Below are 12,088 nucleotides of genomic sequence, written 5' to 3' on the forward strand. Positions count from 1 at the left end.
GAAATTCTGTTAAACTTTTCACTGAAGTTGGATGAAAACTTGATGTTACACGTCTGAATACTGCTGAAGATTTCCAGAGAGATTTTCAAGTTTATAATTTTATGTAGGGGTTATGTTTACATGGTTTCATTTTCAAAAAACACCATAATTTGTGCAGTACCTCTTTCACCCTGTGTATTGAACTCCCCTATTTAGCTACTGAGTGACGCATCTCACTTCTATATGATTTTTGTTGTAAGGACAACCAGCCAATCAGAAGCAGAGTATGGCCCGTCCTGACAAGCCAGTAACCACAGCTTCGGTTCAGCTTTACATGTTCCCGAATCAGCTTTGCATCATAGAACGGAGCAAGACTTTCAGAGTGGCGAGTTATTAATTTGTAACAAATGTATCTTTCATCCATAAAGGTTTAACCGAGCTCTGTCTCTACATCACAGTAACAACTTTATATCCACTGACTACCCGGAGGGTTTGTAACGTTCGGTGGTGGTGAGGGGAGGGAGGCAGCAGACGGACGTCACTGTGTGCTGCAGCTCAGAGTGTTTCTCCGCCAGAGTTTTTGAAGGCGTGCCACACTAGCCACTAGGTGAGCATTATGATGCCTGTTATGCAGATAGGTTACTGAAATAAAGGCTGGACTTTTCAGGCAGTTCAGAGCAGTGTTTTCTGCGGGAGATGGGAACTCCCTTTGGGCTGGACTTCACTTTCACTTTGCAAACCTATTACATGCATAAAAAAGATATAGAACACAATAAAGGAGAGGGGAAAGGCCAAAAAGCATAATATTGCCTCTTTAACATTACTTAACTATTAAAAAAACAACTAAAACTCCTTTCCGCCTAATTTGACATAACTATATTTAATATTAAATTATTTCTAATGTAAACATCAGAGAATCATGGTTAATGGAAAAAAGTCAAGAAAAACAATGTTTTTATTTCACCCTTGAACACCCGTGGTGTCCCTCGTCTTTTCAAAGCCCACCATAAAACAAAAGCAAAGTTCCTGTATTTGTGACTCTAGCTGCTCCGAACACTTTCTTCCTGCTTCCTGAGTTTTTGAATGAAACAACTTTTAAGTGCAGATATAGATTATTGACACTCCCTGTTTTACTCTTAGTGTTTGGTTAATTAAAGGGCGTCTCCCTGCAGTCTGATTAAAGACTCGTCTGTCCTCTCTCTACAGCTTCAGGCCTTTAAATTAAACTCTTCACACTAAATATTAAATGCTTGACTCTAAACGTTTGAAGCTGTTTTTAGGGGGAAAGTAAAACACTCACAAGGTATAAAACTGAAATATCCAACAGCCTGGTATCGATCTAATCAGAGGGAAAAACAACCCTGATGGCTGATGTTTGACTTTTAATAAAAGCTCAATCTCAGCAGCATATCAATCTAATCTAATCTGGATTCATCACTATGGAGGAACACGACAGACACTCCAGCGGCTGATAAATCTACTCTCACTCTCTTCTTTCTGCACTCAAGGTAACGATTACGATTTCATTTTCTCTTTCGACATCTGCCTCCTCAGTCTCGGAATCGCCTCGCCTCAAATTATCCTAGTTTAGGATTCTTTGATCGTCTCTCTACAATCTTTCCCAAAAGTCACAGAGGTGGCGATCATTATCCCGGTTTATAATTCTTTCATTTTCTGTCTCCTCTGTCCTCCGTCTGTCACTTCTCTTCCATTAGTCGTCATTTTCACACCCTTAAGGCAGTCCACATCTTGGTCTGTTGTTTAGCCGTTTCATTTCAGTTCCCGAGAGGGAAAAACAATGTTCAGTTAGTATAAATCTTTTCTGCCTCTATCTGCAAACACACACTGATAAGCATCAGCAGCTTAGACAGAAGACCTCCATCGACCTCCATCCCTCTCGGCAGAGGTCACAAACTTCTGATCCATCTACCTGAACAATCTGCCTCCAAAACATGAAATATTTTCCCCTCAGTTTGGTTGTTTGTGGAGTCATTTGTATTTCTGACACATTTTTTTCACAGATAATCGGCTGCAGGAATGTTTCAGACCTTGTATGAAAAGGACAAAGAGCTCTGCACATCCTGCTGCAACGTGTGTGGGGAGTTAATAACGGACCAATCAGCATCCAGAACACAAGAAGAGCTTTGATTGATCAGATTTTGTGAATTACTTTGTGAATGAAAAGCGTAACACACTTCTCACCCTCAACAGTCGCCATCTTGGCTATTTTCAACTTTATGAAAATGTTCATTTGTTAAATTTTTTTGTAAAATTGAATTGAAGTCAAGTGAGCTAACAAGCCGCTAGACATTTTGCTGGATAACAACTGCGGTCACAAGTTGGCAATATTGATCCGCCCGGTAAAAAAGAAGCTGTTAAATGTGTAAGAGCCCCACATCCATGTTTAGTTCGAGACAACACTACACTCTCGAAATGTACGCACTACACAAGTACATAATGTACACAGTGTACTGCGTGTTAGTGTACTAATAAAGTATCCGGATTGAGACACAGCTTAAGTCAGCATGTTAGCATCATGTGTTAGCATTTATTAGCTAAGATTTCAGCTTATGCTAACATATAGGTTAGCATGCTAAGCATTCCAGCTATACTAAAGCTCCACCATGTAAGAGATTACTGACATTAACATGCTAACGCCATCACATCAAATGTAACTGACAATAATGGCGTCCATAGGTGTAATATGCTCTAACTCTGAAAGTCCATTGACTCCGGCTCTGCTTCGGTTTTGTTCTGTCTATAGCCCGACGCCATCGTCCACTGGATGCGTCAGCAGCGGACTTGTGATATATTTGTTATTTTTGTGCTTCAACTAACTTCTTCACGACTCTCTGCGACCCCGTTTCGTTCCGACGTCTGCAGGCTGCATTTCCCACAGGGAGCATTTCAGAATCAGAGCGTTTGCCTGCCTGATGTTGCTAACATGTTTAGATTTTGTTGATTTGGTAATCAGTGTTTACTTTTTGTGCTTCTACTGATGATCAAGTATGTAGTTAAATGGTTTCTTTTTTGTTCTTCTGTTTTAACCGTGTTTTATGATCGGGAGTCTGCACAGGGTGTTTTTATTTTGAAAATTGACCAGATTCTCTATGCCATTCTGTGTCTGACTTCCTGCCCGGTTTGACGCAGCGTCTGTCTAAAATAGACTAGCAACCTATTCTCTGGGGAGCAGAGTGAAGAGTCGCATCTGGGATGCTTCTGGACTCACAAGCACTGACTAGAATGGACTGCGGGTAAGGCTGATTCAGTTTTACAGTTATCATAAACTAAAGTGGAAAATTTGATCTGTTGGTGGCGATGTGATGTGAAAAGTGGATGGATCACTGAGGTCATTAGGGTTCATCTTCTCTGGGGAATAAATGTCTTCAAAAACACCTCCGGACTTTATGAGGTCAGTGAAGTTTTGTTGTCACATCAGTCACTGCTGCTTCGCCTCCAGTTTTGTTTTTAATGCTGCAAAACTTTTCCTTGAGATGAATTATGAGCATTAGGAGGACATTACTTTGTGTTCTCCTCTGCAGACAGTCTAATCTGAACTGTGAAATGGAAAAAAGGATCTTATAATGAGCACATTTGTTTCATACGATTTCCTGAAACACAATGACAACAAAAACTAATTTATCTCATTTCAGTGAGTGAAGCGGCGCTGCTTATTGTGACCCGACAGTGAAAACTAAGATATATTGAGCGCTGAAACACTCTCATAAGTCTCCTGGGGGGTTCATACACACACACACACACACGAAGCAGATGAGACACAGCAAACACAAAGACGACACGTGTGTTCGTCCATGTGTCTTCGAGGGACATTCTGGCAGCGCCGAAGGCTAGTTTTCAGTTTCTGAAATAGCTCAGAGAGGGAAACACTCGGGAGAAGAGGCCTGGTGGGCTTCACTTCAAAGCCCTGAGTTCAATCCGTACATCAGAGCGAAGACCAAAGCCCCGTTCCCTCGGGACTGACATCTCCAGAGAACGTCCAGGATTTGTAATAATTGGAGAACGTCTGCGATTCCAAACCTCCGAATTGTAATGTAAATATTCTTTTTCACGTAACAGTTTACCAATCCCATGTGACTTGTGTGAGATCTTTTCTTCTTCACCTACTTTTTGTGAAAGCTTGCATCGACAGAGGACGGTTTTGAAAGAATTTTTTGGCGCAAACTCAAAGCTTTTGTACAATTAAAATTAGACCAGTGTCGCGATGGGGCTCATTAAATTTCTCATGTGAATGTTACCGTGCAATTAAAGTGGTTCCTGTGTAAAATAAGAGCTGTGAGAGAAAGGGCGTCAGACCCGATGTGAAACCCGCTTTTTCATCTACAGCTCAGGTCCATTTATAAGAATAAGGCAGAAAGAAATTAAAGATAAGAGCCACAAAGGAGAGGATGGATTATTTTTTAGCCTCGGGATACAAGGGTGAGGGACTGAAAAATATATTTAGATTCAGATCTGACTGTAATGAAAAGAATGATAAATGTCTTTAGGGGGAGGAGGAAAACACACAGATTATTTTTGGTCTGGTGTTTAACATTTCTCTTTAAATGTATTAACAAAAAATACAAAACAGCATTGGAATAAGTTTAAAGCCCATTATGAACTCAAATTCTAACCTTATTAAGACATTAAGGTGGAATAAAGTTTGTTTTCCGGGGTTAAACAGCTGAATTTGATCCTGAACAGATCAAAGTGAAGCCCTAAATGTTGCTTCTAACACACCCCTAACCCCCCCAGAGGTCGAGATGCATTGTGGGTAACGTAGGCACCAGGTTTTGATAGGGAAGAAGAATCTGTTGAAGTTGTTGAGGCGTGTGATGCTAAATCAGTGGGTTTTAAATTAGATGTTGCATTCTTTTTATGATGAAACCACTCGTTGTCTTTGAAGTCTGACATTTTTAAATCTTTAAACCTTAAAAACAACATTTATTAAAGGTCAGAATTTGATTTTTTTTCCTCCATTTTTTTCCCTGAGAATTATTAATGTCACAGAATAAAGGGGCTAAAACACGCTCAAGCTGAGTCTTTTGATTTGAACACTTTTCTTTTGACCCGTTTCTGAGCCGATCTCTTCCGGCAATTGAACAATAAAAGATCAAACCGAACACGAGGCACCGCTGAGCCTCCATCTTTGATTCTGTCTGTTACTTCAAAAGCGGGCGGGCAGAGCGAGGGTGAGGGGCAGTCGGCGGCGAGGTGTCCAGGGAGACGCCTGACTGGAGGATGAACTTTCAGAGCTGCGAGAAGCAAGAAACGCAGCGGTACACGAACAAAGACTAAACCAGAGCAGGAGATTAAGCTTTGGGGAGGAGGGTTTATAAGGAATCATGTTTTTGTTTATGTGCTGGTGGAGATAATAAAGAGGAGAAGAAGAAGAAGAAGAATCTGGTGCTGACAGAGAGAATTACATGGAGCATAAACCAACGGTGTCCATGTATTTGTTCCCTCCTGCTGATAATCACACACGCCTCCTTAATTAGAGCCACACACACCACACAACATAAATATTAGGCTTCTCTTCGTCTTCATCGTTTTCCCTCCCGCTGCGTTAATAATCCCATCTGTTTAACTTCTGCACCTCCCCCTCATCTTCCATCTCCTCCCTTTGGCTCAAATTCTCTCCTCCTCTTCATAAACTTTCATCTTCGTACGTTTTCGTTCTCCTCCCTTTCTCTCTAATTGCCCTCCTGTCCTGTTCTTCTGTTTTCTCTCCCCCTCTCTACCCTTTATACTCCTCATGCCTCGTCGACTTCCTCCTCCACTTGCTCCTCTTGTCCCTTTTTTCTTGTTCTCTAGTTTCTTTGCCCCTCAGCAAGACAAAGGGGAGACAGAAGAATTGGGAGAAGAAGGAAAACAAAGAGGAAGAGAAGAAGAAAAAGGAGAGGGAGAAGAAGGAAAGCAAAGAGGAGAAGAACAAAAGAAAAAAAAGAGGAAACCCAACATGTAGAGAGTAAAAGTAGGGAAGAAGAAATTGAATGAAAATATGTAGGAGAGGAAGAAAAGTTGAACGGGGAGAAGAAGAAAAGGAGGAGAATGGAAGGACATGAAGAGGAAAGGATTTGGAGGATGAGGAGGTAGCAAAAGAAAAGGAAAGGGAGAAATAAAATATAATAAAAGATGGAGGAGGAGCAGTGGAGGGAAAATGAGGAGAATAAACATGGAGGAGGAAGAGAAGAAAGGAGAGGAAGGCTGTTCTACATGGCTGATCTCCACATTAAAGCAGCTTTCTGACCTCCGCAGATCCGTGTAGCCCAAACTTTGTTCCTGCTGCAGGAAGTAAAATTTCACATGCATTAAAAACCCAAAAACTGAAGCTGAGTCAGCATCTTTGTTAATGAACATAGCTAATGAGACTCTGGAAGCACGAATGAACAAATAAAAAAAGAACAACAAAGGAAAAAAGGGGTCTAATTGTGTTTTGCGAAGCAGAAAGAACCACGGCGTTTATTTCAGAAAACTGCAGCTTCAAGTGAAAAACACTCAGGTGGTATCACAATTCATTCACTATCATATAAGCTTTAGGACATTTTTAATGAGCAATACTGTGTTTTACTATATTATTGTTTACAGCAGATTCCACTTATGGATGAACTGCATCAAAAAACACAAACGTCCTTGAATCTGCTTACATTAATCGACACGTCCTCGTACATAAATTACAAAACAGGTCGATTGTCAAGGTTCCTTAAACGGCATTTACTTTATGTCCGATGGAAAGTGCAACCACATATGGCCCTTCCACAAAACGACATGTACGAACGTTGACAAGTACAGTCCATTAACAGACGTATCGCACCTTCAGTACGTTACGCATGTCACATGACGTTTAACACGTTGTGAAACTATTGTAGTTTGGTTAGGTTAAGGAAAATATTGTGGTTTGGGTTAAAATAAGTACATCATGTAAGTCACATGACTCGGGATGGGTATCGTTAAGATTTTAATGTAGTATTTCTGCTCTTACCAATACTGCTTATCGATACGCTACTTTAACAGTATTCTTATCAGTTCTGTTTATTTAAGAGAAAACAAAACGTAAACAAATTAAGAAAGAGAAGGATCTCTTCTGGATTGGGTAAAGCAAAAATACATCATGGACGATTGAGTCTTATTACAAATTAAACCCGGTTGGTGAGATAAGATAATGTTTATGTAGCAATGTTTTCTTAATTTCTCTACCTACTGATGACGACGGAGCTTGTTAATATTTAGGTCTTTCTTTATTTACCCCCGAGCCCGTTTAATACCATTTACCATCCATGTCGGTCTATGTCGCCATCTTGTGGCTGATTCGTAATAACTACACTCAGAAAAGAAAAAGATTGTGTTCCTCTCACTGAGAGTTAAATATGATGTTATACTGTAGAGAATAATGCAGCTGAATGACGTCGCATCTGACAAACTGTACCGCACTCGACCTTAAACAGCGGTCACGTACTGTCATCAACAGCATAAGCCAATGATTAATAAACAAATCTAAAACAACACGTTACTCGCTAAGATAACAAGATTGTAAAAATGGGAATTATAAATGTCTTTTCTTTGTTTTGATATCGGTATTATATATCTGCCATTAGCCGGCCTGCTCTCTAAATATCGGCTTCAGCCAGTGAAAAACCAATATCGGTCGACCATTAGCCTTAACTCTCAAACAGCCCTTTGAAGGCCAAAATGTCCTCACTACCAAGGTCTAAAACTCAAACTGGTCCTCACAAAGACAGATGTGCGCGCACACACACACAGACACACGCATGGTCTCAGCAGTTTTCACACAGCTAAAGAGAGTTTTCTTCCATCAGCGAGTTAAAAGAAAAGAAAGAGCACTTTGATGCCCTTTAACCATCACACAGCAAAAACGGTAACAAGGAGCTCAAAACACCTGAACTCTCTTTTCCACACACACACACACACACACACACACACACACACACACACACACACACACACACAGCTTCAACAACAGACCTGATTACAACAAAGGTGTTGAGCTCTGAATGCTGACAGGAGAATAGCTGAGCAGAGAAGAAGAGGAAAGAGGAGAGGTGGTGAACAGGGATTATAAAACTGAGTCAGAGAAATGAGAAGAAAGACTGGAGCTAAAAAAAGAGAGGAAAAGAGGGATGAAAGGGAACAAGAAAGAAAATGAACCAGCAATAACACAAAATAGTAAGTTTCTATCCACCTCACCACATTTGGAATATGCAGAAAAACACTAAAAGGATTGTGTATAGTGTGTGTACAAATTTTAGAGCTTCAGAAATAAAAGACGCAGTCAAAATTGTGAATGGTGGAATTAAACAGAGTTCACACAAAGCCCTGATCACTCAACATCCAGTGCTCCCTAATGATCTTGATGCTGTAAGAGAGCAAATCCCTGCAGCAGGTTCAACATCTGGTGGAAAGCCTGAAACCAGAAGAGTGGCGACTGTTAGAGCAGCAGATTAATGCACATTGTTGAAGGAGGGTGCAATCATCAGGTGTCCACATACCTTTGTTGAGGTGTCTTCTTTCCCTTGGAGAGATAAAATGAGTGAGAAGCTGCTCATCCTGCTCGAACTGATATAGCAGCCACTTCAATCAGACAGGAAGAGATTAGTCTGTACACACACACACACACACACACACACACACACACACACACACACACACACACACACACACACACACACACACCAGAGCCACTTACAGAGTTATTAACTACACACACTCCCACATTTCATCTCACGATCACATACTCAACCAATTGTGGTCTCTCTCTCTAAACACACACAAACACACCTCAATACTTCTGCATTGAAGCAGCAGCTCCGGATGTAATCTCATGATGGGTGTAAGCTCTTTATTTGACCTGCCACTCTCTTTCTCACACACACACATAGCCTGAACGCAACAATACAAACTCTTTAAACACTTAAAGTGGTCATATTATGCTCATTTTCAGGTTCATCATTTTATTTATTTTTTGATACTGGCATCGGCTGATATTCTTAATCGCCACCAATGTGTGTTACAATTATGGCTAAGACCCAGCCACCCAGACAAACAATCTCTTTTTAGCTGCTTGTACTCATGATCTTTTTCTTTTGATCATAACCCAAAGTCAGAACTATAGGTGAGGGATGGAACGTAGATTGACCGATAAACAGAGAACTCTGGCTTCAGGTATGGCCGAAAAACCAAGAGCTTCAGCTTCAGCTGCACCAATCCACCTGACAATCTTCTGTTTCTTCTTAACCTCACTCATGAACAGTTCTGTGGGACACTTGAACTCCTCCACTTGGGGCAAAAAGTTATATCCAACCTGAAGTACCATGAGTACTTTTGCATCAGACTTATAGATGTTGACTTCCATCCTTAGTACTTTATACAGCGCTGAAGTTAGCGGATGTACTTCTTGAGCTCAGCTGTGATATTTTCTCCACAAAAACATAACTAACAAGGCACAACTATGCGGAAGCCAACGCCCACTGAGAACATACTTAACTTGCTGCGTAGTATTACCAATTCCAACCAACTCGAGTCGTGCAAGGACTCATACTAAAAACGGCAGTACCCCATACTCATATTGTGTCATTTATTTTGACAAACAACAACAAATTAGCTGTACATCTGTCAACACTGGTTCTATTCTGAATATCCTTAAATACAAAAATGAAAATCAGTTTCTAAATCACAAAAACAAAATTCAATCACAAGGCAGAGATGTCGTTTTGAGATCAAACTCAATTCTTTTTTATTTAAAGTGGTGGGACATATTCAAAATTTATAAACAAACTTTCATGCTAACTTTGAAATAAATAGGGTCACATTTATTAAAACTAAGTCATTTAGCTTTCTTTTACTGCTGCTTTCCTGATTTGTGGCTTTGATTTGGTTTAATCCTCTGGACTGTTAAATAAATAGGTCTTCTTTTAGATTGTATTATTATTTCTTTGGCATAAATTTTCATCAGTAAAACAATTACAATCTGAAATTAAAAACAGACTAAAAGAAAATCACATTGCAGTGTGGTTTTGACTTGAGATGGTTCGCTGAATCATAAGAAATCAAGCACAAATATTACAAACTGGAAGTGGAATAGACATCACTCTTTAAGTAATTCGACAAATCTACCCTTTTCCTGAAATAACACCATAACCTCTCCTCATATCAACAAAATGAAGTCGAGAAACATGTACTGAGTCGTTACTTAAGTAACTTTATATACAGATTTTCTGTTAATCAGCCTGTAAACAAACAAAATGCCAAAAACTTAAAGACTACAACAGCAGACCTAAACACAAACTGGACTAAAGGATCATAAAACATTCTCAGTAAATGTGAGGTAAAGATTTACACATTATGATAAAAACACATTTTAAAGGCGTTGAAAAGTCCAAAGTGCCCAAACTGACACAAATACCTGGACAAGAACATTCATCAGTTGCTCAGTCTGAAAAAAATCCATAAGCACAAACAAGACATGAACATAAAGAAAGTTATTTACCTCTGTGTACCTTGTTAGATCAGAGACAAGATAACAGATCAATCCAACTACTTTAACCCTACAGAGTTGGAGTGAAGACAACTGTGAAAACAGTCATGTCCTCCAAACACCTCGTCTCTTTGTGTGCTTTCAATTAATCACTGAGTGCGAATACGTTTGTTGTTTAACTTCGAAAATAACGTCATTTACAACAGTGACTCCAGCCTGCTTCTAACTTTAAAGAAGTAGAGAAAGAAATACACACACCTCTCGCTTCCATCCTCCTCTCTTGCACTCAGACACCAAAAGATAACTCTGAAGCTTTTTTTCTATTACTTGGATTTTTCATATTTTACCCAATTGACCGTGCAACTTGAAATATTTGTAAATAATTGTAAAAAAAAATTCCTGTCAATTTTGTTGTCCAAAACAAATGTTTAAATGTTGTTTTACTTTCTCTGCATACTTTGCATATAAAATACCCACCATGCAATCATTTTTAATTGTAGAATTTAAAGTGGCTTCCATGAGATAAATCTCCCTATATTTTCTGTAACGCTTGGTTTAACCATTAATTTCCTAATAATTTCGGACTCTTTTTCTTCACAGGACCATAATGTGAAAGCACGATGAGGAGACCATGAAATTGGAAACATGTCTAATGGTTCCCTCTGCCCTTTTAATTAATTTTCTTTGAACTCTTTTCCCAGTGAGTAGGATTAAAATGCAAACAAGAAAGAGGTATGTAAGTTTAATTTTAAGCAAAAATATCTTAAATCTGCCCTCAGAAGCCTAATCTGATTCATCCTCATATTTCTTCCTTTTTCAGCTTTAGAAATCTACAAAAACACAGTTGCAAAGTGGGTCAGGCAAACTGGTAAACGTGGAGAAAAAAAAACAACTTCCGATGACCAGAAGCTCAAAACTCTCAGCTTTCTTATGATGTCAAGCCAATTAGGCGACATCAAAAAAATTGTTCCCCTTTCTCCTCCTCAGATGACCATTAACTCTCGACACCCGGAAAATAACTTGTTCGTAAACTGCTTTAAATCTACCTTTAAGGTCCCTCTTCCTCCCCTTGGACAACAAAAACATGAAAGGGCTCAGCAGCTACAAAGATTCCTCTGGAAGAAGAAGAAAGCTAAGGCACCCGTCCTCCTCCCTCATCTCTCTCTGTTTTTGGCGCTCCTGCAGAGATGAGCGGTGTAATGGGAGGATGAAAGGAAAATAAAAACCAAGACTCTAAAGTAGTGGAAAAGGCTGTTTTTTAATCTCTCTGTCCTTTTACATTTTCTATTCTTTCTCTGTAATTTATTCTAATGGAACTCCTTACACTTACCAAACTGAGCCTGACATAGGCCGAACCACTTAACATTTTACCCCAAAGACGAGGGCATTATCGTGTCTGGTGAAACTATTTCTGTCACTGAGGAGACGATCACTTCAGAAGGCTGAGTTATTAGGGAGGGAAGGATTGCCTGTTTCATTTCATGTCTGAAACTTAAATTTGTCCTTATATGGATGTAGATTTGTTAGAAAAAAATATCTTTATATCCTAAAAACTGAAACCAAATGGAAAACAATTACACCGGCTCTCACCTGATTGATGGCAGGATTGTGTTAACGTCA

This window comes from Micropterus salmoides, unplaced genomic scaffold (assembly GCF_014851395.1).
Source record: "Micropterus salmoides isolate LMB-PRFRI ecotype aquatic unplaced genomic scaffold, ASM1485139v1 Ms_hic_scaffold_2, whole genome shotgun sequence".
NCBI classification, from domain to species: Eukaryota; Metazoa; Chordata; class Actinopteri; order Centrarchiformes; family Centrarchidae; genus Micropterus; species Micropterus salmoides.